The sequence below is a fragment of the Rhineura floridana genome, chromosome 15, assembly GCF_030035675.1.
Source record: "Rhineura floridana isolate rRhiFlo1 chromosome 15, rRhiFlo1.hap2, whole genome shotgun sequence".
Taxonomy (NCBI): domain Eukaryota; kingdom Metazoa; phylum Chordata; class Lepidosauria; order Squamata; family Rhineuridae; genus Rhineura; species Rhineura floridana.
The window spans coordinates 11,502,596-11,523,667 of record NC_084494.1 but is presented as its reverse complement, the minus strand read 5'-3'; the positions used below and the strand labels follow the sequence as shown (position 1 = coordinate 11,523,667).

General features: G+C 43.8%; 1 protein-coding gene across 15 annotated transcripts in view; it reads right to left on the bottom strand.

Moving 5' to 3' along the window:
• Nucleotides 1–21,072, bottom strand: part of COL8A2 (collagen type VIII alpha 2 chain) — a 252,743-nt gene that overhangs the window by 61,977 nt on the left and 169,694 nt on the right. For 13 of the 15 annotated variants that reach the window (XM_061596120.1, XM_061596124.1, XM_061596115.1 and 10 more), the window contains one exon: nt 20,278–20,407. The exons of the other annotated variants lie outside the window; for them this stretch is intronic. The gene's annotated coding sequence lies outside the window, so the exon portion shown is untranslated. The remainder of the gene's footprint in view (nt 1–20,277; nt 20,408–21,072) is intronic. 15 annotated transcript variants of the gene reach the window in all.

Genomic DNA, 21,072 nt, shown 5'->3' with positions numbered 1-21,072 from the left:
ACAACCCCAATCCACCCCCAGGCTCATCTTAAACTCACCTGCCTGTCTCTGGAACGCTTCTTTCTCCAACTCCAGACTGTCTTCCACTTTCCTTCCTAAGACTCCTGGGCACAGCCTGAATACTTTGATTGTCTTTTGCCAAGCTGTGACGTCTACACCCACTTACATATTCCCTCTAAACATCAACAAGCTCCATCCCAAGACAAAGTGGTCAATTTATTACTTTGAAGGGGTTCTCTGTGTGCAAGGAAGCATGGTATTAACCACACACTTCAGCTTTAGCTTCACCCTGTAAACTTTGTGGCAGATAAATTATTTCTCTTCTAATGCTGGAATTAGGTCTTCGTGTGCGGCTGCACCACAAGACCAGTGAGAGTTGTGCATCTGACTAGAGAGAGGAATCATCACTGGAAACCCGTGAATCTCTTTGCTCTACAATTGCTTTAAACTGCTCTTTCTCTTTTAAAATGTTTATATTTATTAATTTTTTAAGTTTCAAAATCACAGTGATACAGAATAATAAATCAACAAATAAATCAATAAATCAACCTCACTCCCCTCCCCAGGTAAAAAGGGAAGTGAGTTTTAGCATAAACTGCTTTCTGTCAACCATAGATAGGGCTGTGAGTAAGCTGAGGTTCTGTGGATATACAGAACCCTGTCCCCCCCAAAAAAATGTGGTACTGGACACAGAAATTAGCCTCCTTTGAATCTCAGATGTCTTTCATTTCATGCATTACTTTATGGTCTCTCTCCAGAATGTTGGAGAGGATGTGGGGCCAGTGGCACCTATTTTCATTTGTGGTAGGTAGGAATGCTCCCATGTAAAACCTTTCTGGACTGAGGTTTTTGAAGAAATATCTAAAACTACATGTTACATGGGAGACAGGTATTTAGATTGCGCCTATCTTCTCCAGGTGTATGGCTAACACCACTTGACATGGCAAAGGGGACAAGGGTGAGCATATCTTGAAGTGGTTCTCCAATAAAATTTGGAGTCCAACCCACAGCCGTTGTAAAATGAAAACAAAAACATGGGGAGATCCACTTACAGATCTACCATGGAACATGTTGTTTTCAATCCTGCAGTGGTCTTCTGCATAATGGAATCTATGCAAAAGAACATAAGAAGAGCCTGCTGGATCAGCCCAAAACTTCATCTAGTCCAGCATTCTGTTCTTTCAATGGCCAACCAGATGCCCCAATGGGAAGCTCACAAGCAGGATCTGAGTGCCATAGCACCCTTCCTGGTTGAGATGAATGCATGTTACATTCATGGCACGGCCCACAGGGCTTAGCCCTGGACTTGTTTTCCACGTACACAAAGATTCCCCACAGTGAAACTGATAGATGGAGAAGGAGCAAGAAGGTGAGGTCCATGCATGTGGCAGAGATAGGCCATCACCAGGTGCCACTTTCATCCATCATTGTCGCTGTTGCAACTCTTTCTTCTCAGGCTGCCTTCTCTCTGCCCAAGGAGAAACAGCAAAGAAAAAAGAGGAGGAGGAGGCAGCAGCAGCAGCTGCAATCAGGGTGGGTTGTGCTTCCATGTAACTGGACTCACATGCAATGCTGGTGAGGGGTGATGGTAACCTATCCACGGGCTACAAGAGATGACTGAAGATGGCTTAGGCAGGCAGGCAGGCACCAAGCTGGAGTTGCAGAACCTTGGATAGCTCCAAGCAGACAAATGGCTCCAATGAAGTCTAGAGTTCAACTGAGGCTTTTTATCCTTCTTGGATAAGACCACCCCTCTCAGACATTGCCTCATCTTGAGTGGAGCCTTAAACGCAGGGATGGGGAACCTGTAGTCCCTGAGCTGTTGTTGGACTCCAGCTTCCATCATCCCTGATCATTGGTCATACTGGCTGATGCCGATGGGAGTTGGAATCCAATAACATCACTTGTTATCACTTGCTGTTTGCTGTCCTGGGGTCCTTTTGGGAGGAAGGGAAGGAGCTAGCTCCAGAGTTAGAGGAAGGTTCCAGCTGACAAAGTGTCTCGGCCCCAGCTGATAAAGCGCCATGGTGAGCTGAGCAGCAGAGTGAGTTCGGCAGCAGGGCAAGGAGGCCAGGGCACCCCAATCTGCCCATATGTCACTTGAGTTAAACAAAACCTTAGCTTTCAATAAATGAACTAAGCAAACTACCAAAACAATTATGCAGGTAGGAAGCCAGCAGGGGTGTTGGGGCTTTCCAGTGTTTTGCACTGTCTGTAACATAGAATCATAGAATAGTAGAGTTGGAAGGGGCCTATAAGGCCATTAAGTCCAACCCGCTGCTCAATGCAGGAATCCAAATCAAAGCATTCCCGAGAAATGGCTGTCCAATTACCAAGAATATCCAACACAGTCACATCTGACTTCAAAAGAGAAAACTTCTAAAAAATGAGGGGACTGGTAAAAAGAAAGTTGAAAGACACAAGAAGGTCAAATAATTCCAAAATGCCTGGGGGTTTAAAAACACAATATTAGAAGCTCAACTGGAGTGTATACCACAAGAAAGGTACCACCAGATCAGGAAAGGTACCACCAGGGCAAAGAGGATGTCAGCATGGTTAAAGAGCAGAGTCAAAGAAGGTAGTAGAGGCAAGATGGCTTCCTTCAAAAAATGGAAGTCTTGTCCAAATGAGAAAAATAAAAAGGAATGCAAACTCTGGCAAAACAAATGCAAGAAGATAATAAGGGATTTGAAGAGCACATTGCTAAAAACATAAAACCCAACAAAAAAATTTTTTTTAAAATACATTCAAAGCAGAAGACCATCTAGGGAGGCAGTTCGACCCTTGGACGACAAGGGAATCAAAGGTGTGCTAAAGCAGGATAAGGAGATTGCAGAGAAGCTAAATTAATTATTTGCATCTGTCTTCACATTGGAGAATATAGAGCAGATCCTTGTGCTTGAACTAACTTTCAAGGCGGGAAAGGAGTTTGAGGAACTGAGACAGATAGCGGTGATAACTGATGAAGTCATAGGCTTAAGAAACAATACAAAAATTGACAAATTGCTGGGACCAGATGACATCAACCTGAGAATTCTAAAAGAACTCAAATTATTATTATTTATTAATTTTATATCCCACCCTTCCTCCCAGCAGGAGCCCAGGGCGGCAAATAAAAACACTAGAATACTATAAAACATCATAAAACCAGACATTAAAATATATTAAAACAAAACATCTTTAAAACCATATTTTTTAAAAAAAAAAAGCTTTAAAAACATCTTAAAAAGCAATTCGAACACAGATGCAGACTGGGATAAGGTCTCTACATAAAAGGCTTGTTGAAAGAGGAACGTCTTCAGTAGGCGCCAAAAAGATAACAGAGGGGAGGGAATAACTAATGATAGGTGCCACTACACTAAAGGTCCCACTCCTATGTTGTATGGAACGGACCTCCTGACAAGATGGTATCTGCAGGAGGCCCTCACCTACAAAACGTAGTGATTGACTGGGTATATAAGGGGTAAGACGATCTTTCAGGTATCCTGGTTCCAAGTTGTATAGGGCTTTGTACACCAAAACTAGAACCTTGAACTTAGCCCAGTAGCTAACAGGCAGCCAGTGCAATTCTTTCAGCAGTGGGGTGACATGTTGGTGACACCCTGCCCCAGTGAGCAGTTGCACCAATGCATTTTGCACCAGTGCAGCTTCCAGACCAACCTCAAGGGCAGCCCCACATAGAGTTCATTACAGTAATGTAGCCTGGACATTACCAGTGCACGGACAACAGTGGTCAGGCTATCCTGGTCCAGAAACGGTCACAACTGTCTTACCAGTGGAAGCTGATAAAAGGCACTCCTAGCCACTAAAGTCACCTGGGCCTCTAGCAACAAAGATGGATCCAAGAGCACCCCCAGACTACGCACCTGCTCTTTCAGAGGAAGTACAACTCCATCCAAAGTAGGCAACTGACCAATTATCTGAACTCATGAACCATCAATCCACAGCACTTCTGTCTTGCTAGGATTCAGACTCAGTTTATTGGCCCTCATCCAGTCCACTACCGAGTCCAAGCACCAGTCCAGGGCTTGCATGGCCTCTCCTGCTTCAGATGTTACAGAGAAATAGAACTGGGTATCATCAATGTACTGCTGACACCTCGCCGCAAATCTCCTGATGAACACTCCTAAGGGCTTCATATAGATGTTAAACAGCATGGGGGACAAGATGGTACCCTGCGGCACCCCACAGCACAACTGCCAGGGGGCTGAAAGATAATCACCCAATGCTATTCTCTGAAAACAACCCTGGAAGCAGGATCAGAACCACTGTAAAACAGTGTCTCCCATACCCATCTCAGCAATTTGGTTCAGAAGGATACCATGGTCAATAGTATCAAAAGCTGCTGAGAGATCAAGTAAGAATAACAGGGTTCCACTCCCCCTGTCCTTCTCCTGATAAAGGTCATCCATCATGGTGACCAAGTCTGATTCAGTCCCATAACGAGGCCTGAACCCAGATTGAAATGGATCAAGATAATCTGTTTCATCCAAGAATAGTTGCAATTGCTGCACCACAACCCTCTCATTCACCTATCCTAAAAAGAGGGTATCTGCAACTGGGTGGTAGTTGTCACAAACCAATGGGTCCAGGGTGGGCTTTTTCAGGAGCAGTCAGATCACCACCTCTTTCAGGGTAGCTGAAACCACTCCCTCCTGCAACGATGCATTGACCACACCCTGGATCCACTTGGCAAGTTTTAATAAGCCAAGAAGGGCAAGGGTCAAGAGGACACGTTGCTGGCCGCATCATTGCAAACACCTTGTCCACATCATCAGGCTGCATCAACTGAAACCAATTCCAAGAAGTTGCAGCAGATGTTGCACTGGATGCCTCACTGGGGACTACACTAGATGTGAATGGGGCATCAGGATTGCTACAGAGGCGAGCAACTTTACCCTCAAAGTGCCTTGCAAACAATTCACAGTGGGCCTCCAAAGGGTCTAAAACTCCATTTCCTGGAGTTCATGTCAACAGACCCCAGACAATATGGAAAAGCAACCCTAGTTTCCTGTCTCCTTGGCCCAACACCAGGTGCAGGCCCTCACAGCCCGCTCCAAGGCAGAGTGGTTTCCTGGTGACAGAGATGGAAGTTCTGTAGACCACAGCAACCCCTCCCCCATCCCTGTAGCCTGTGCTGGTGTTGCACCAAGTATCCAGGTGGGCAAAGCTGGGTCAGATCAACTCCTCCCAGCTCAACCCACCCAGGTCTCGGTAATGCACACCAAATCAGCACCCTTATCCATGATGAAATTATGTATATCGTGTACCAATCTGGCATTAAACAACAGCAGACACAGGCCATGAGAAACCTGTCCATGGGAGGAGTGGGAGCGTGGAACAAGGCGTGAGATAACTGCTCTTCTAACAAAAATATGTAAATTGTCCCTCAGATCTGCCTCCCTACATGAGGACTGGAAAGTAGCCAATGTAATGCCAGTCTTTAAAAAGGGATCCAGGGGTGAACCCAGAAATTAGCTTAATGTCTGTCCAGGGAAAACTGGCAGAAAGTATTGTTTACTCTCATGCAGACCTGTGGGAAACCTTTTGGCCCCAGGTGCACTTTTCACTGTGTATTTTACACATATGTAGACCTACAGGGATTGTCACAAACTGTCACCCATACAACATCCCTAAATTTCAGCCTGTTATCACTTATCATTTTCCTTCTGGAAACAAAAAAAAACCCACTGGGGTCTAAAAATATCCCAGAAATTGTGTTGTTTACTCAATATACACAGAGAAGGGGGCAACATATACTGCTCAGAAAAAATCTACCTCCTCTGAATAAGTGAGGGGTGTGTGGCTCAAGGTGTTTCAGTAGTGTCAAGCACACTTGTGATGACCTCAAAAAAAAAGGTCTCTGGGGTAAAAAGTGGCCCCATCCTTCCATTGGAAATCTCATTGGGGTCCGAATATATCCCAAAGTCAACTAGTGTGATTTTTTTGCTGGGTCTTCATGAGGGTTAAAGATAAAATAACCAATCATACAGAAGAACAAGCCTTGCTGAAGCCAAGCCAGCATGGCATCTGCAAGAGTAAGTCTTGTATCACCAACCCATTGGAGTTCTTTGAGATTATCAACAAGCATATAGACAGAGGCAATCTGGTTGACACAGTGTACTTGGACTTTCAAAAAGCTTTTGATAAGGTATCTCACCAAAGACTTCTGAATAACCTTAGCAGCCATGGAATAAGAGGAGAGGTCCTATTGTGGACCAGGAATTGGTTAAGCAGCAGGAAGCAGAGAATAGCAATAAATGGACAGTTCTACCAATGGAGGGATGTAGAAAGTGGATCAGTACTGGGACCTATGCTTTCTAACTTGTTCATAAATGATCTAGAGTTGGGGTGAGTAGTAAGGTAGCCAAGTTTGTTGATGATACTAAATTTCTCAGGGTTGTTAAAACAAAAAGTCTGTGAAGAGCTCCAAAAAGGCCTCTCCAAACTATAAGAATGGGTGGTAAAATGACAAATACAATTTAATGTGAGCAACTGTAAAGTGATGCATGTTGGGGCAAAAAAAAATCTTAATTTCACACATATACTCATGGGGTCAAAACTGGCAGTGACTGACCAGGAACAAGACCTTGGGGTCGTAGTGGACAGCTCAATGAAGATGACTGCATGTAGCAGCTGTGAAAAAGTCAAATTCCATGCTGGGGATGATTAGGAAAGGTATTGAAAATAAAACTGCTGATATCATAATGCTGTTATACAAATCTATGGTGCAACTGCATTTGGACCACTGTGCACAGTTCTGGTCACCTTAACTCCAAAAGGATATTGTAGAGTTGGAAAAGGTTCAAAAAAGAGCAACTAAGATGATCAAGTGGATGGAGCGACTCCCCTATGAGGAAAGGTTGCAGCATTTGAGGCTTTTTAGTTTAGAGAAAAGGTGACTGCGAGGTGACATAGTAGAAGTGTATAAAATTATGCATGGCATGGAAAAAGTGGATAGAGAAAAGATTTTTTTCCCTCCATCGCAACACTAGAACTTGTTGACATCCAATGAACCTGAATGCTGGGAGATTCAGGACAGATAAAAGAAAGTGCTTCTTCACACAGCGCATAGTTAAGCTATGGAATTCGCTTCCAGAGGAGGCAATCATGGCCATCAACTTGGATGGTTTTAAAAGAGGATTAAAAAAACATGGAAGATAAAGGTATCAACGGAAGTGGAAGGAAGGCCAGACCCCAAAGGAAGAGTACAGACAGGTTGCAGGGAATTGCAGGGATGGCGTTAGGAAGGCTAAAGCTGAGAGTGAGCTGAGCTTAGCGAGAGATACCAAAAACAACAAAAAAGCTTTCTTCAGGTACATCCATAGTAAAAGTCAGAGAAAAGAACTGGTGGTACAGCTACTCAGTGAGGATGGCAAAATGATAACAGGTAACAAAGAAAAGGCAGAAGTGCTCAATTCCTACTTTGGCTCAGCCTTCTCCCAAAAAACGGTCTATGACCCTCCTCAGAAACGTTAAGTTCAAGGGGCAGGATTGCAGCTTGAGATTGATAGGCAAATGGTCAAGGAATACCTAATCACTTTGAAAAGTTCAAATCTCCAGGGCCCGATGAACTGCATCCTAGGGTATTGAAGGGACTGGCTGAAGAATTCTCAGAAACATTTTCTATTATCTTTGCAAAACCGTGGAGGATGGGTGAAGTGCTGGATGACTGGAGGAGCGCTAATGTTGTCCCTATCTTCAAAATGGAGAACCTGGAAACTACAGACCAGTCAGCCTGACACTGATCTCTCGGAAAATTCTGGAGCAGATTATAAAGCAGTCAATCCATAAGCATCTTATTTATTTATTATTTGATTTATATCCTGCCCTTTCTCCCACCAGGAGCCCAGGGTGGCATCTTGAAAACAATATAGTGATTACCAGAAGCCAACATGGGTTTATCAAGAACAAATCCTGCCAGACTAATTTTATCTCATTTTGTGATTGGGTAACCTCTCTGGTAGACTGTGGGAATACTGTGGATATAATATAGCTCGACTTCAGCAAAGCGTTTGACAAAGTGCCCCATGGTATCTGATTAGCAAGCTAGCTAAATGTGGGCTGGATGGAACAACTATCAGGTGGATCCACTGTTGGCTCCAGAATCATAAAGAGTGCTTATCAATGGTTCCTTCTCAAAATGGGGGGAGGTAATGAGTGGGGTACCACAGGGTTCGGTCCTGGGTCCAGTGCTCTTCAACACCTTTATTAATGACTTGGATGAGGAGGTGCAGGGAATGCTTATCAGATTTGCAGATGATACAAAATTGTGAGGGATAGCTAATACCTTGGAAGATAGAAACAAAATTCAAAGGGATCTTGATAGGCTGGAGCATTGGGCTGAAAACAACAGAATGAAATTTAACAGGGATAAATGCAAAGTTCTACACCTAGGAAAAAAATCTGAAATGCACAGATAAGATGGGAGCTATTTGGCACTGGTTAGGCCTCATCTTGAGTATTACGTCTAGTTCTGGACACCGCATTTTAAGAAGGATGCAGACAAACTGGAATGAGTTCAGAGGAGGGCAATGAGGATAATCGGGATTAGAAAGAAAGCCCTATGAGGAGAGACTGAAAGAACTGGACATGTTTAACCTTGAGAAGAGAAGACTGAGGGGAGATATGATAGCGCTCTTCAAGTACTTGAAAGGTTGTCACATAGAGGAGGGCCAGGATGTCTTCTTGATTGTCCCAGAGTGCGGGACACAGAATAATGGGCTCAAGTTACAGGAAGTCAGATTTCAACTGAACATCAGAAAAAACTTCCTGTTAGAGCGTTATGACAATGGAACCAATTAACTGAGGAGGTGGTGGGGTCTCCAACATTGGAGACCTTCAAGAGACAGCTGGACAGCCACCTGTCAGGTATGCTCTAATTTGGATTCCTGTATTGAGCAGGGAGTTGCTTGATGGCCTTATAGGCCCCTTCCCATTCTACAATTCTATGATTCTAGCAAGATAGTTCTTATGCCAGACAGAACTTCAAAGAAGACCAGGGCATGCTAAACTAGCTAGTGGAAGAATCACATTTCCCCTCCAGCAATCTATTGCACTTTTCACTCAACTTCAGTGAACTTCAACTTCAGAAAGATGTCATTATTATGCAATGAGACAGCCCCTGTCATTAATGTTATTTTGTTCTAAATTTTTAAGGCTGGGCATAAGCTGAAAGGGGATGAGATATATGTTTGTGACAGCATCTCTTATGTTAAACTCCTTCATTCAATGGTCATCCAAAACTTTTTGACATTCTGTGTGGCCTTTTTTTTTAGTTTGGTTAGACTAGGCTAGAACTGAGAACGTTTGGCGCACTAAGCATCTGTTATGTTTTAGCAGTTTCAACTGAACTGTGTCTTTATGCTTTATGTGTGTATTTTAAAATACATTATTATTCCTTTCAAGCCATCAGGATGGGGCAGGTGGGAAATTTAAATGTAACTGCAAAGGCTAATTAGCAGTAACTTTATTAATGGGTGAAAGAATAATCCAAAATCTTTTAGAGCAATTGAAACAAGCTGTAGGGAGACACTGTCAATCATGTTCTGCAACAATGGGTCCAGTAGGCCCCACTAGAATTTTATTTCCCCCTGACACATTTTGGGTATACTCTCTGTTTCTTATCTATTCTGTTCAGATGCACAGCAGCGTCCTGAACGGTGAATAGTGACCGTGGGTCTATAGCTTTTCACGCTAACAGTACATAGCAACATAGGAAGCTGCCTTATACCACCGAGTCTGACATTGGTTCATCTAGCTTAGCATTTTTTCCACTGGCTGGCAGCAGCTCACCAGGGTTTCAGATAGGATTATCCCAGCCCTACCTGAAGATGCCAGGGATTGAACCCGCGACCTTCTGTATTTAGAGCAGATGCTCTAGCACACATAAACAATCAGTGGTCTAGCTTGGATATAAAATTCCTAGTTTGCTAAACCATAGTTTAGCAAGTCAAAATCAGCCTCAAGCCCATACACTCTCCCCATCTCCCTTTGTGTGTCAGTGTCTGATGGCCAGTTCATCGTGCACAGCAATTCCTGGCTAACCCACAAGCAGCAACCAATGAAGTTGAGGGCAGGGCAACACTGAGTGAGATGATGTCATGCTGCATGTCTCCTTCAACGAAAAATTATCAGGGAAGTAGATGAAGGCTTTTGTCAGCCATGCATCTAAAGTAATGTGAGGACTGGCCCCCAAGGTGTAAATGAATGCTCATCTTAAGCTGAGGTCATAAAAAGGGTTTTGAAATTATTTCCCTGTCCTTGGGCATGGTGCTTTCGCTCATCAGCTTTAGAGAAGGCTAGGCACAGACAGGGATGGATCATTCATATACAGTTGATGGTTCCGCAGAAAGAAACAGGTTCATTTCTATCACTTCTGATTGCTGGATACTTGTCCTGTTCTCTCCAGGCTCCTTAAAGAGGCAAGAGACTTCCCAGCAGAAACAGAAGTGAGGGCTGAATAGGGGCAGTTTCCAGGGGCAGTCCAACGTCAGAATCCAGAGTCTATCACAACAACAAAAGGATCAGGCACAAAGCAGGATCAGAGCAGTCCAAGGTCACGAGCCAAGCAGTCCACATGCAAGAAGGTAAGGGGGCAACACAAGAGGTAGGTAGAGAGTAGTCCAAGGTCAAGTCTGGCATCAACAATTTGGGTTACCAACCGTACTCTTTTAAGAGTACATACATTCTTTTTGAGATGGTGCAACAGCATACTCTTACTTTTCACTTATCAAAGCCAAATGTACTCTTTTTGAAATGACAAAATGATGGTAACTCTATCAACAATCCACAACCTGGTAAGATACAGAGCTGGTGTACAGATGCTGTTCCAGCAGCTCCTCCAGCATAGCACTGAGTTTTTTATGCTGGAGCTGCTGAACCACACCCCAAACCTCAGCAGACTCCCACTAATCCCCTGTAGCCAGACCTTTACTCCCGAGGAGACCTTTACTCCCAAGGAGTCTGGGCCTATAGTCTCCATGTAGTGTTTGAGGCAACGCCTCTCCCTTGGGCTTGGGGACCATTCAGCCTCGATGTTAGAGGCTGAACTTGCTCCAGGTGTCGACGGCCCATCTTGGGCCTCGTCATAGGGCCCTGACTCCTCACCCTCAGATAGAGCCTGAGCCAGGGTTGGGTCCAAAAGCAGAGCCTCCTGGTCTTCCTCCAATGAGGACTATTCTGATGAGGACTTCACTGTCTGGGACCTGACAATACCAATGCTTCCTCTTGTGATAACTTTACTCCTCAATAGGGTTGCCAGGTTCAGCGCCTGAGACTAATCCTGTATCTTTAGGAGAAGAGAAAGTCAGCCAAGTGCAGGTGTTCTTGCAACTGTGTAATGGGAAAAACCACAAGGTGGAATTCTCCTTTTCCCCCTGCACAACTTTTAAAGATACAGAAGACCTCTTGGTTGCCAGGCCCTGCCTCCCAGAGGTCTCCTGTATCTTTAAAAGTTGTGCAGGGGAAAGGGAGAATTCCACCTTGTGGTTTTTCCCATTACAGTGTTACAAGAACACCTGCACTTGGCTGACTTTCTGTTCTCCTAAAGATACAAAATCAGTCTCAGGCCTTGAGCCTGGCAACCCTACTCCCCATTAAGATTTATTCATTTCTACATCACTTTTTAAAGTACAAAGTACTGCATAATTCTCATTTTATTCCTGCAACAATGTTGTAGGGTCATTTAAAGCTGAGAGGTAACAGCTTTACCCAAGGACTACCTACTTTTTGCTATGGGTGAGCAGGAAGATGAACTTGGGAAAGTGATATCCAACCTCAATGCTGTATATCCAGAGATTAATACTGACTTGAAGCAATCTGACTTGAGAAAAGGGAGGGGGAAGCGTTCCAAACAATCTGTCTCTGAGAGCAGATGGAGGGGAAAAGGCACAGAAGAACGCCAACCAGCAGCCATAGTTGGCTTAACGCAAATGCTTTTCTGCTATGGAAACTGGCTGTATCTCAAGCTGTCAAGATTCATGCCAAGGTTATACTGCTTTTGCCATTCGGCAATATGGCAGCCCGTTGCCGTCATATTTCCAATCTCAACAAACAGGTCAGACAAAAGCCTGATTGAATAGTGGATCTTTTATAGAGACTCTCAAAGGAAAGAAAAAGGTTTTCCTGAAGCCTCAAATGGAGCCTCTTGCGGCAAAGAGAATCAAGTTCCAGTCTGCTGGAGAATCTACACATTAGAGACTTATAAGCATATCTAGGGTTCTGTGGTAGGAAGACTGAGTAGCCTACATAGTACCCTCCAGAAGTCTTAGCCCACAGCTCCCATAATCCCTGACGATTGGCCAGACTGACTGGGCTGATGGGAGCTGTAATCCAACAACATATGGAGGGCACTACTGTGACCCCCTGTGGTTTAACCCATAGGGTGGCCATACATCTTATTTTCACAGAGGAGAGTCCTCTTTCTGAAGGGCTTGCAGGAGACATTCCTCTATTTGAAAGCATCCTTTATCTGAAGGTATGTCCTGGTCCAAGTCCATTTGAAAAGTAAAGAACCATAAGAAGGGAGGGAAGCAGGAGCCTTGAAGCAGTTGCCCATCAACAGTTCACACCTGGACAACTGACTGAGAGGTCACACTGATCACTGGAGCACAGATGTTCTCACCATGGTGAGATGTGTTGTATTGTTATTTATATTATAGTAATTACTTCCAAATTTGCACCTATACTTATAAATTCGCATATCCAGACTTCACACAAACCTGTACCATATTTGTCCTTGTTTTGAGTGATACATTTCCACTTTTTGGGTGATGTGTTGAGGCCACTCTATTAACCATTTATTTTTGTAATGCAGACATGCCTAAGTCTTGATCCTAGATGATCTACGGCAGCAGAGAGAGAGAGAGAGAGTTTTGACTATTGTGCCTATTGTGCAGGCATCACAAAACAGGCAATTTGGCAGTACCACTGCAGAAATTTGTTTTGCAAGTCACACACACACAAAAAAACAACAACAGGAGGAAACAGAACATGGAGTGGGTGAAAGATGGTTCAGGAGAAATTCTAACCACCACACTGTCCCAAAGGATGGCATAATGCTATACACCCATTACTCACAGGAGTAACTTGCCTGAAGAACAATGCGGCTGTGGGTGGTTTTCTTCTTGTTTTCTTGTTTTGCTTTTATGGTATGATGCATTTATTTTTGTTTATAACAGTTTATAAGTTTGTTTGGAGACTTTCAGGTAACAAGAGACTAAGAAAACTAACACATAATCATACTAAGAAATAATAGCAGTTGTCTGCAGTGGACCCTGCTGCCCAAGGATGCCACGTACTGATGCCTGGTCTGCTTTTAAAACATAGGTGGGCTGGCAGCTGCCTTCTCTCTACATTATTATTTATTATTTATTTATTTACTGTATGAGCTGCTTTTCTTCATAAAGATGAGCCCAAAGTGACGTACAATAAAAAAATTAAAACCAATATAAAACTAACACAACTATAAAGTAAAAAAACCCACCAACAACCCAAATTAACAATTGAGAAAATGCATGAAAACCCACCTGTCCTATTGCTCTAGCACTGGAACCAGAGCATGGAAAAGTTACTTTTTTGAACTACAACTCCCATCAGCCATATCCAGTGGCCATGCTGGCTGGGGCTGATGGGAGTTGTAGTTTTAAAAAAGTAATGTTTCCAAGCTCTGACTGGAACTATGCACTGCTTCATCATCAGTTGTGGGAAGTGGAGCACATAGGGGAGGGGAGAGTCCCTGCATGCAGAAGGTCCAGGTTCAATCCCCAGCATCTCCAGGCAGGGCTGGGAGAGACTCCCTGCCTAAAACTCTGGAGAGCTGCTTCCAGTCAGTGTGGACAATCCTGAGCTAGATGGACCAGTGAGTCTGACTCAGTATAAGGCAGCTTCCTATGTTCCTTTGGCAGCAACAGGGAATCAAATCCCTGCGGATGGCTAGCGCCCCTCTTTCCACTGTTGCATGGAAACCCGAACAGATATGGCCAAGCTAAAATGTGCAGCTGATATGAAAGCCTCTATAAACTCCCGAACACTTAAGAGATCACCAGGCAGCTTCCCACCCACCCCTGTCCCATTGCTTACAGGTCAGCTATTAATAATGAAAAACAATAAACCGTCCATGCTTGTTCTAGATAAGCTGTCAGATACTGCATGAATACTCCCTTCCACCCACGGCGTCTCAGGTCACTAGGCAACGATCCATCACACTCTGTGCTTAGAGCAGCAGTTTTGTCTTTGATGGTGCTCCGCAAGGCTTAGTGAGTTAATTGTTTGGAACGCAGCAGAGTCTGTTGGGTGTAGCTAACATCACTGCATGAGGTAAGCACTTCCGTGTTCCTCCAGGGGCCGAGCATATCTAGGAGAACTTTCACTCACAGCTGCAGGGAAGTTCTGGCAGTTTTTTAAAAGTCCCACGAGCCTGTGAAAAATGGCTGCCTCCCACTTTGGGCGTATTCCCTCGTATCTGCATCCACTACAGAAGACATTTATTCAGGTTCAGAAGCAGTCAGACTCTGAATACCAGTTGCAAACAGAGAGGCGGGCTCTTCCTGTAAGCATCTGGTTGGCCACTGTGGAAAGGGGGGGTTGGAATAATTAGTCCAGCAGTGGGGAACCTTTTTTGTCTCCAGGGCCTCATTATTTCCTGGCCAACTATGCAGAGTCTGCATGCTAGTCAGGAAAGGTGAAGGAAGCCATTGTGAACCACTGCTTTAAGGCACTCCAAGCAGTGGATCCTGCTCAGCCAGCTTCTCTTTCCTTTTCCTGACAGGTTCCCAATTTCCCCCGATGCTTGCAGGGATTTGTCTATCTCCTTGTTCAGCTACTGTAGGGAACGTGTGGTCCTCCAATTGCTGCTGGATTACAATTCTGATCATTGACCCTGGTGGCTGGGGCCAATGGGTTAGGTTCCAGAAGGCAGCACTTTTGGGTCCTTGTCTGAACCATCATCAAGGAGGATGACAGGGTTGTCCAAAGGGCCTGACAGGCCAGATTTGGCCTGCAGAAGTCTGGTTCCCCACCCCTGAGATAGTCCCTTAGTTTAATCCAGCAGTGTTTTTATGATGTTCTTAAATTCCCTTATTTAAACTTCAGTTATCTCAGCCTGGACTGGAGACAGGCAACCATTTAATTTTTAAGAGAAGCTTTGCTTCTCACACATCTTTCTTTTGTCCCACTGCTGCTCCTGCTAAAACAGGATTTGTAGGGTTTTCAAACAATGCAGAAACTGCCAAACCTAGAGGCAAACGAGTGATGGTTGTGCACATGATGAGCAGTGGTACCTCATTCACGCTTGCCTTCAATTCTCATATCTGTGTGCTCAACACACTCACAAATGCTGCTACCATGATGGTCTCTTGGTAAACAGGTGTGGCCCAGCCCTTCCAACCCATTTGCTAACATCATGTGAAGTGGGATTACCAGGTGCACGGCCTCTTTTGCTGTGGCACCAAAGCTGAGAAAAGTTAAATCCACCTCTTCTCTGTCAGCCATCTAATAACAGAGGGGTAGGTTGTGTTATTTCAGAGGACACTGTTCCTTTATTATTATTCATAAGGACAAGGCTATCAGTGGATGATAAAGCTATCAATGCTACTAGCCATAATGGTTGTGTACAGCTTCCAGAATCAGAGGTGATATGCCTCTGAATACCAGCTGCTGGGAATCACAACTCAGGAGAGCACTGTTGCATTCAGGGCCTGCTTTCAGGCTTCCCATAAGCATGTGGCTGACCATTACAAGAACAGAATGTTAGACTAGATGGGCCTTTCTACTGATCCACCAGGGCTCTTCTTGGTTAATGTTGTTAACTTCCTTGAAGGGCCTTTGGCACAAAAGGCAGGATACCAGTATTTTAATAAAAAATAATGAACAAAGACTGTCCACCCCCCTCAACCAGTCAAATCTCAGGGGCTGAGGGGCGGCATATTTTGTCTCCACTACATGTGTGTGTGTGTGTTATGTGCCTTCAAGTCCATTACAACCTATGGTGACCCTATGGATCAGTGACCTCCAGTGGCATCTGTCATGAACCACTCTGTTCAGATCTTGTACGTTCAGGTCTGTGGCTTCCTTTATGTAATCAATCCATCCCTTATTGGGTCTTTTTCTTTTTCTGCTCCCTTCTGTTTTCCCCAGCATTATTGTATTTTCTAGGGAATCAAGTCTTCTCATTATGTGTCCAAAGTATGATAACCTCAGTTTCATCATTTTAGCTTCTAGTGATAGTTCTGGTTTAATTTGTTCTAACACCCAATTATTTGTGTTTTTTGCTTCCACAAAGCTCTCCTCCAGCACCACATTTCAAATGAGTTGATTTTTCTCTTATCCACTTTTTTCACTGTCCAGCTTTCACATCCATCCATAGAGATCGGGAATATCATGGTTTGAATGATCCTGGCTTTGTTGTTCAGTGACACAGCTTTGCATTTGAAGATCTTTTCTATTTCTCTCACAGCTGCCCTCCCTAGTCCTAGCCTTCTTCTGATTCCTTGACTGTTGTCTCCATTTTGGGTAATGACTGTGCAACGGTATTGATAAATCCTTGACATAATAATAAATAATAAATCATTATCAACTTTGAAGTTACATAAATCTTCTGTTGTCATTACTTTAGTCTTCATGAATCGTACAATAGTAGAGTTGGAAGGGGCCTATAAGGCCATCAAGTCCAACCCCCTGCTAAATGCAGGAATCCAAATCAAAGCATTTCCGACAGATGGCTGTCCAGCTGCCTCTTGAATGCCTCCAGTGTTGGAGAGCCCACTACCTCTCTAGGTAATTGGTTCCATTGTCGTATGGCTCTAACAGTTAGGTAGTTTTCCCTGATGTTCAGTTGAAATCTGGCTTCCTGCAAGTTGAGCCCATTATTCCGTGTCCTACACTCTGGGATGATCGAGAAGAGATCCTGACCCTCCTCTGTGTGGCAACCTTTCATGTACTTGAAGAGTGCTATCACATCTCCCTTCAGTCTTCTCTTCTCCTGGTTAAACATGCCCAGTTCTTTCAGTCTCTCCTCATAGAGCTTTGTTTCCAGTCCCCTGATCATCCTTGTTGCCCTCCTCTAAACCTGTTCCAGTTTGGCTGCATTTCATTCTGTTGTTTTCAGCCCAATGCTCCAGCCTATCAAGATCCCTTTGAATTTTGTTTCTATCTTCCATGGTATTAGCTATGCCCCTCAAGTTTGTATCATCTGCAAATTTGATAAGCATGCTTTGTACCTCCTCATCCAAGTCATTAATAAAAATGTTGAAGAGCGCTGGACCCAGGACCGAGCCCTGTGGTATCTCATTCGTTACTTCTGCCCAGTTTGAGAAGAAACCATTGATAAGCACTCTTTGAGTACGATTCTGGAGCCAATTGCGGATCCACCTGATAGTTGTTCCATCCAGCCCACATTTAGCTAGCTTGCTAATCAGAACATCATGGGGTATGTTGTCAAAAGCTTTGCTGAAGTCGAGATATATTATGTCCACAGCATTCCCACAGTCTACAAGGGAGGTTACCCAATCAAAAAATGAGATAAGATTAGTTTGGCAGGATTTGTTCTTCATAAATCCATGTCGGCTTCTAGTAATCACTGCATTGTTTTCAAGGTGCTTACAGACTGACTGCTTTATAATCTGCTCCAGAGTTTTTCCAGGGATGGATGTTAGGCTGACTGGTCTATAGTTCCCTGGTTCCTTCTTTTTGCCCTTTTTGAAGATAGGGACAACATTAGCTCTCCTCCAGTCATCCGGCACTTCACCAGTCTTCCATGATTTTGCAAAGATAACAGACAGCGGTTCTGAGAGTTCTTCAGCCAGTTCCTTCAATACTCTAGGATGCAGTTTATCGGGCCCGGCCACTTTGAACTCATTCAAAGTGATTAGGTATTCCTTCTCTACCAATCTCAAGCTCCAATCCTGCCCCTTCCACTTCATGTTTCCTGGGAGGGTCATAGAACCTTTTTGTGAAGAAGAATGAGCCAAAGTAGGAATTGAGCACTTCTGCCTTTTCTTTGTCAACTGTTGTCATTTTGCCATTGTCATTGAGTAGCTGTGCCACCATTTCTTTTCTCAGTCTTTTACTATGGACGTACCTGAAGAAAGCTTTTTTGTTGCTTTTAGCATCTGTCGCTAACCTCAGTTTATTCTCAGCTTTAGCCTTCCTGACACCATCCCTGCAATTCTGTGATACCTGCCTGCACTCTTCCTTTGTGGCCTGGCCTTCTTTCCACTTCCTGTATGTGTCCTTTTTTGTTTTCAGGTCAGCTCTAAGCTTTTTGTGAAGCCATATTGGCTTCTTCTTCTGTTTCCTCCCTTTTTTCCTTGTTGGAATTGCTTGCCATTGCGCTTTTAGAATTTCCTTTTTTAGAAAGTCCCACACATCTTGGGCTCCTTTTCTCATTAGGGTCGCTTGCTATGGAACCGTACGTTATCCACCAAATCATCTCTATTGGTTAGAATCAAGTCCAGAATAGCTGATCCTCTGGTTGCTTCCTCCATTTTCTGTGGGAGAAAGTTATCTCCAACACAATTTGCAATTTGCTTTCCAAAAGTTTCATCCTTGTCTTCTTGATTGGATCACCGGTAGTAGACTCCACCACCAGGTTCCCCTTATTTCTTGCCCCATTTACTTTAATCCAGATACACTTGGTGGGGCTACCAAGCTCATCCTCCTGTATTTCTGTGCAGGGATATATATTTTTAACATATAGCGTGACTCTGCCTCCCTTTCTTTTCCTTCTGTTCTTTTTGAACAAATTGTATCCTTCAATTGCTGTATTCCCGCCAAGTTTCAGTTATACCTATCAAGGTGTAGTTACCCTCCTTTATTAAGAGTTCAGGTTTGTCCTGTTTATTTCCCAGAGTATGGGAAACAAACAGGATGAATGTGCTGACCCAAAGTGCAATGTTTGTGTGTTTCCTTCCCCACAGGAGTGCCTGGCAGTCATTGATTTATATGGGAGAAAGCAAAGGGGGCTCTGAGGGGCATCAATGGGGTGGAAGGGATAATCTCCCATGGATGTGTGGACCTAGTGTTTGGGAAGAGAGGCAGGCTATGCCCTTTGTCAACCATTTACATTGTTCCATATAATTTAATGGCCAACTCTGAGAACTGAGCCAGCTCTGATATGCATAGTCCTGTCCCTTTTAGCTGTGTATCCTGGCCTTGGTTTCGCACAGTGTACAATGCTAGAGTGTGACAAAGTCTTGGGCTTTTAAAAGCATGGTAGAGAAGAACGTATTATTATTATTAGTAGTATTTATTATATTTGTATACCACCGAAGCTCTCTTTGGAACTTGACACTCTGTCAGAATAAGTTGTCTTACACTGACTGAGGTTGTTTACACATGACATTCTATTCTAGACTCAACCGTTTTTTCTATGTAGTCCTCACACAATATAGATCTATTGCATATTTTTTGCCCCTGAAAAGTGCTTCTGGAGAAACTGCTTTCATTCTGAAAATAAAAGGTCACTGCAGATTGATTCTGCATTACCCCTCAGTGTGTCCATATGAAAACAGATGTAGGCAACCCAAGATATATTGGGGGGGGGCTTATACCAAGATCACAATCACCACTTCCTTCTTCATTCACCTGGAGCATGTGCAGGGAGGAAAAGGAATGGATAACCTAATAAAGGGGAGAATTTTCAAACACGTATAAAGTAACCACACCCACCACTGTGGACAACAGAATCTAGAAACAATCTAGAGTGAACGCAGCATGTTGAGGATGAGCATGAATAATTCTGGAATGAGAAAAATGACATCTTTGTGCTACCAATGGCTTAGTGTATGCAACCTCAGACCACTAATCTATCTAGTTCAGCACGGTCTACTTGGCTGTCCAAGATCTCAGATGGAGGTTTTCCTTAGTCCTGCTGTTTAAGAAGTTTTTAACTGGAGATGCCAGGGACTAAACTCGGGAACTTTTTATGCCGGCATGTAGTTCTACCACTAAACTGTAATCTAAGAGTGGGGAACCTGTGGCCCTCCATATACTGTTGAGCTTCCATTCCCATTGTCCCTGACCTGACCGTGGTGGATTGGGCTGAGATGGGTTTGAGTCAAACAACATCTGTAGGCCACAGTTTCCCTATTTTTGCTATAGTCCCTCTCTCTAAAAGTAAAACAGATGAAGCAGATCATCTAGCCCAGTTTTTACTGGGACTGCACCTGACTCTTTGGGGACTGAACCTGGCATCTTTTGTTTGTGAGGCATGTGCTCAGTCCTTGAGCTATAGCTCCTTCTTGATTAAAAAAAACCAAGCTAGTTGAATGGTCTTACCTGGAGTCTTGGTGCGGCTAGACCAAGTGCAAATGTTTCGCAGAAACCCTAAGTCCAGTTTTGCAGCATGTCTTTGCTCCTTCTGAAGATCTGCTAAAAGCCAGGAGACTGAGATCATAGAGTCATTGTCCTAGAAGGGACCAAAAGAAAGATCATGTTGCAAACTAAACTTCAAAGTTCTATGAGACTTTCTCAGTAAGTGAGAGATCCTGCTGGGCCTTGTTTCATTGACAGTCCAAGAAACATGGCAGTGGTTACAAGAGTTCTCTTCAGACAGCTTCCCCTGGCACCTACTTTGACATCTTTTTGGCCCTAGGCAACCCCGTTTTTGGCCTCACAGACTTTTAAAACCTGCTGCTTGATATATAATAATTTTTTAAAAAACACCCTGCTGGTCTTAATTTTTTGCTTTAAATTCTGTTTTTTGCAAGCTGTTAATGTGCTTTTCCTTCTTGGCTTTTTAAGTCTTCCTTTGATGCTCATTACAGTATTAGCTACTGTTTAGAAGAGATGACCCCTTTTCTACTCGGGGGGGGGGCTGCCATTATAGCATGTAGCAGGTGAATATACAGAAAAGAGCATACTGTACTAGAGGTCCTCTAACAGCTCATTTTATTTGAGAGATGCAGTGTTAAATTTCCCTTCAAAGAATGAGCACTGACTCATTACTGATAAACTAGTGAAACAAAGTTAGGGGGGGGGACATGGCAATTTCACAAAATGGTTTCTCCTCCAATTACTGGGTCAGTTTCTTGAATTTTTGGTTGAATCACTGTTTCTTGCCAGCTCTACTAC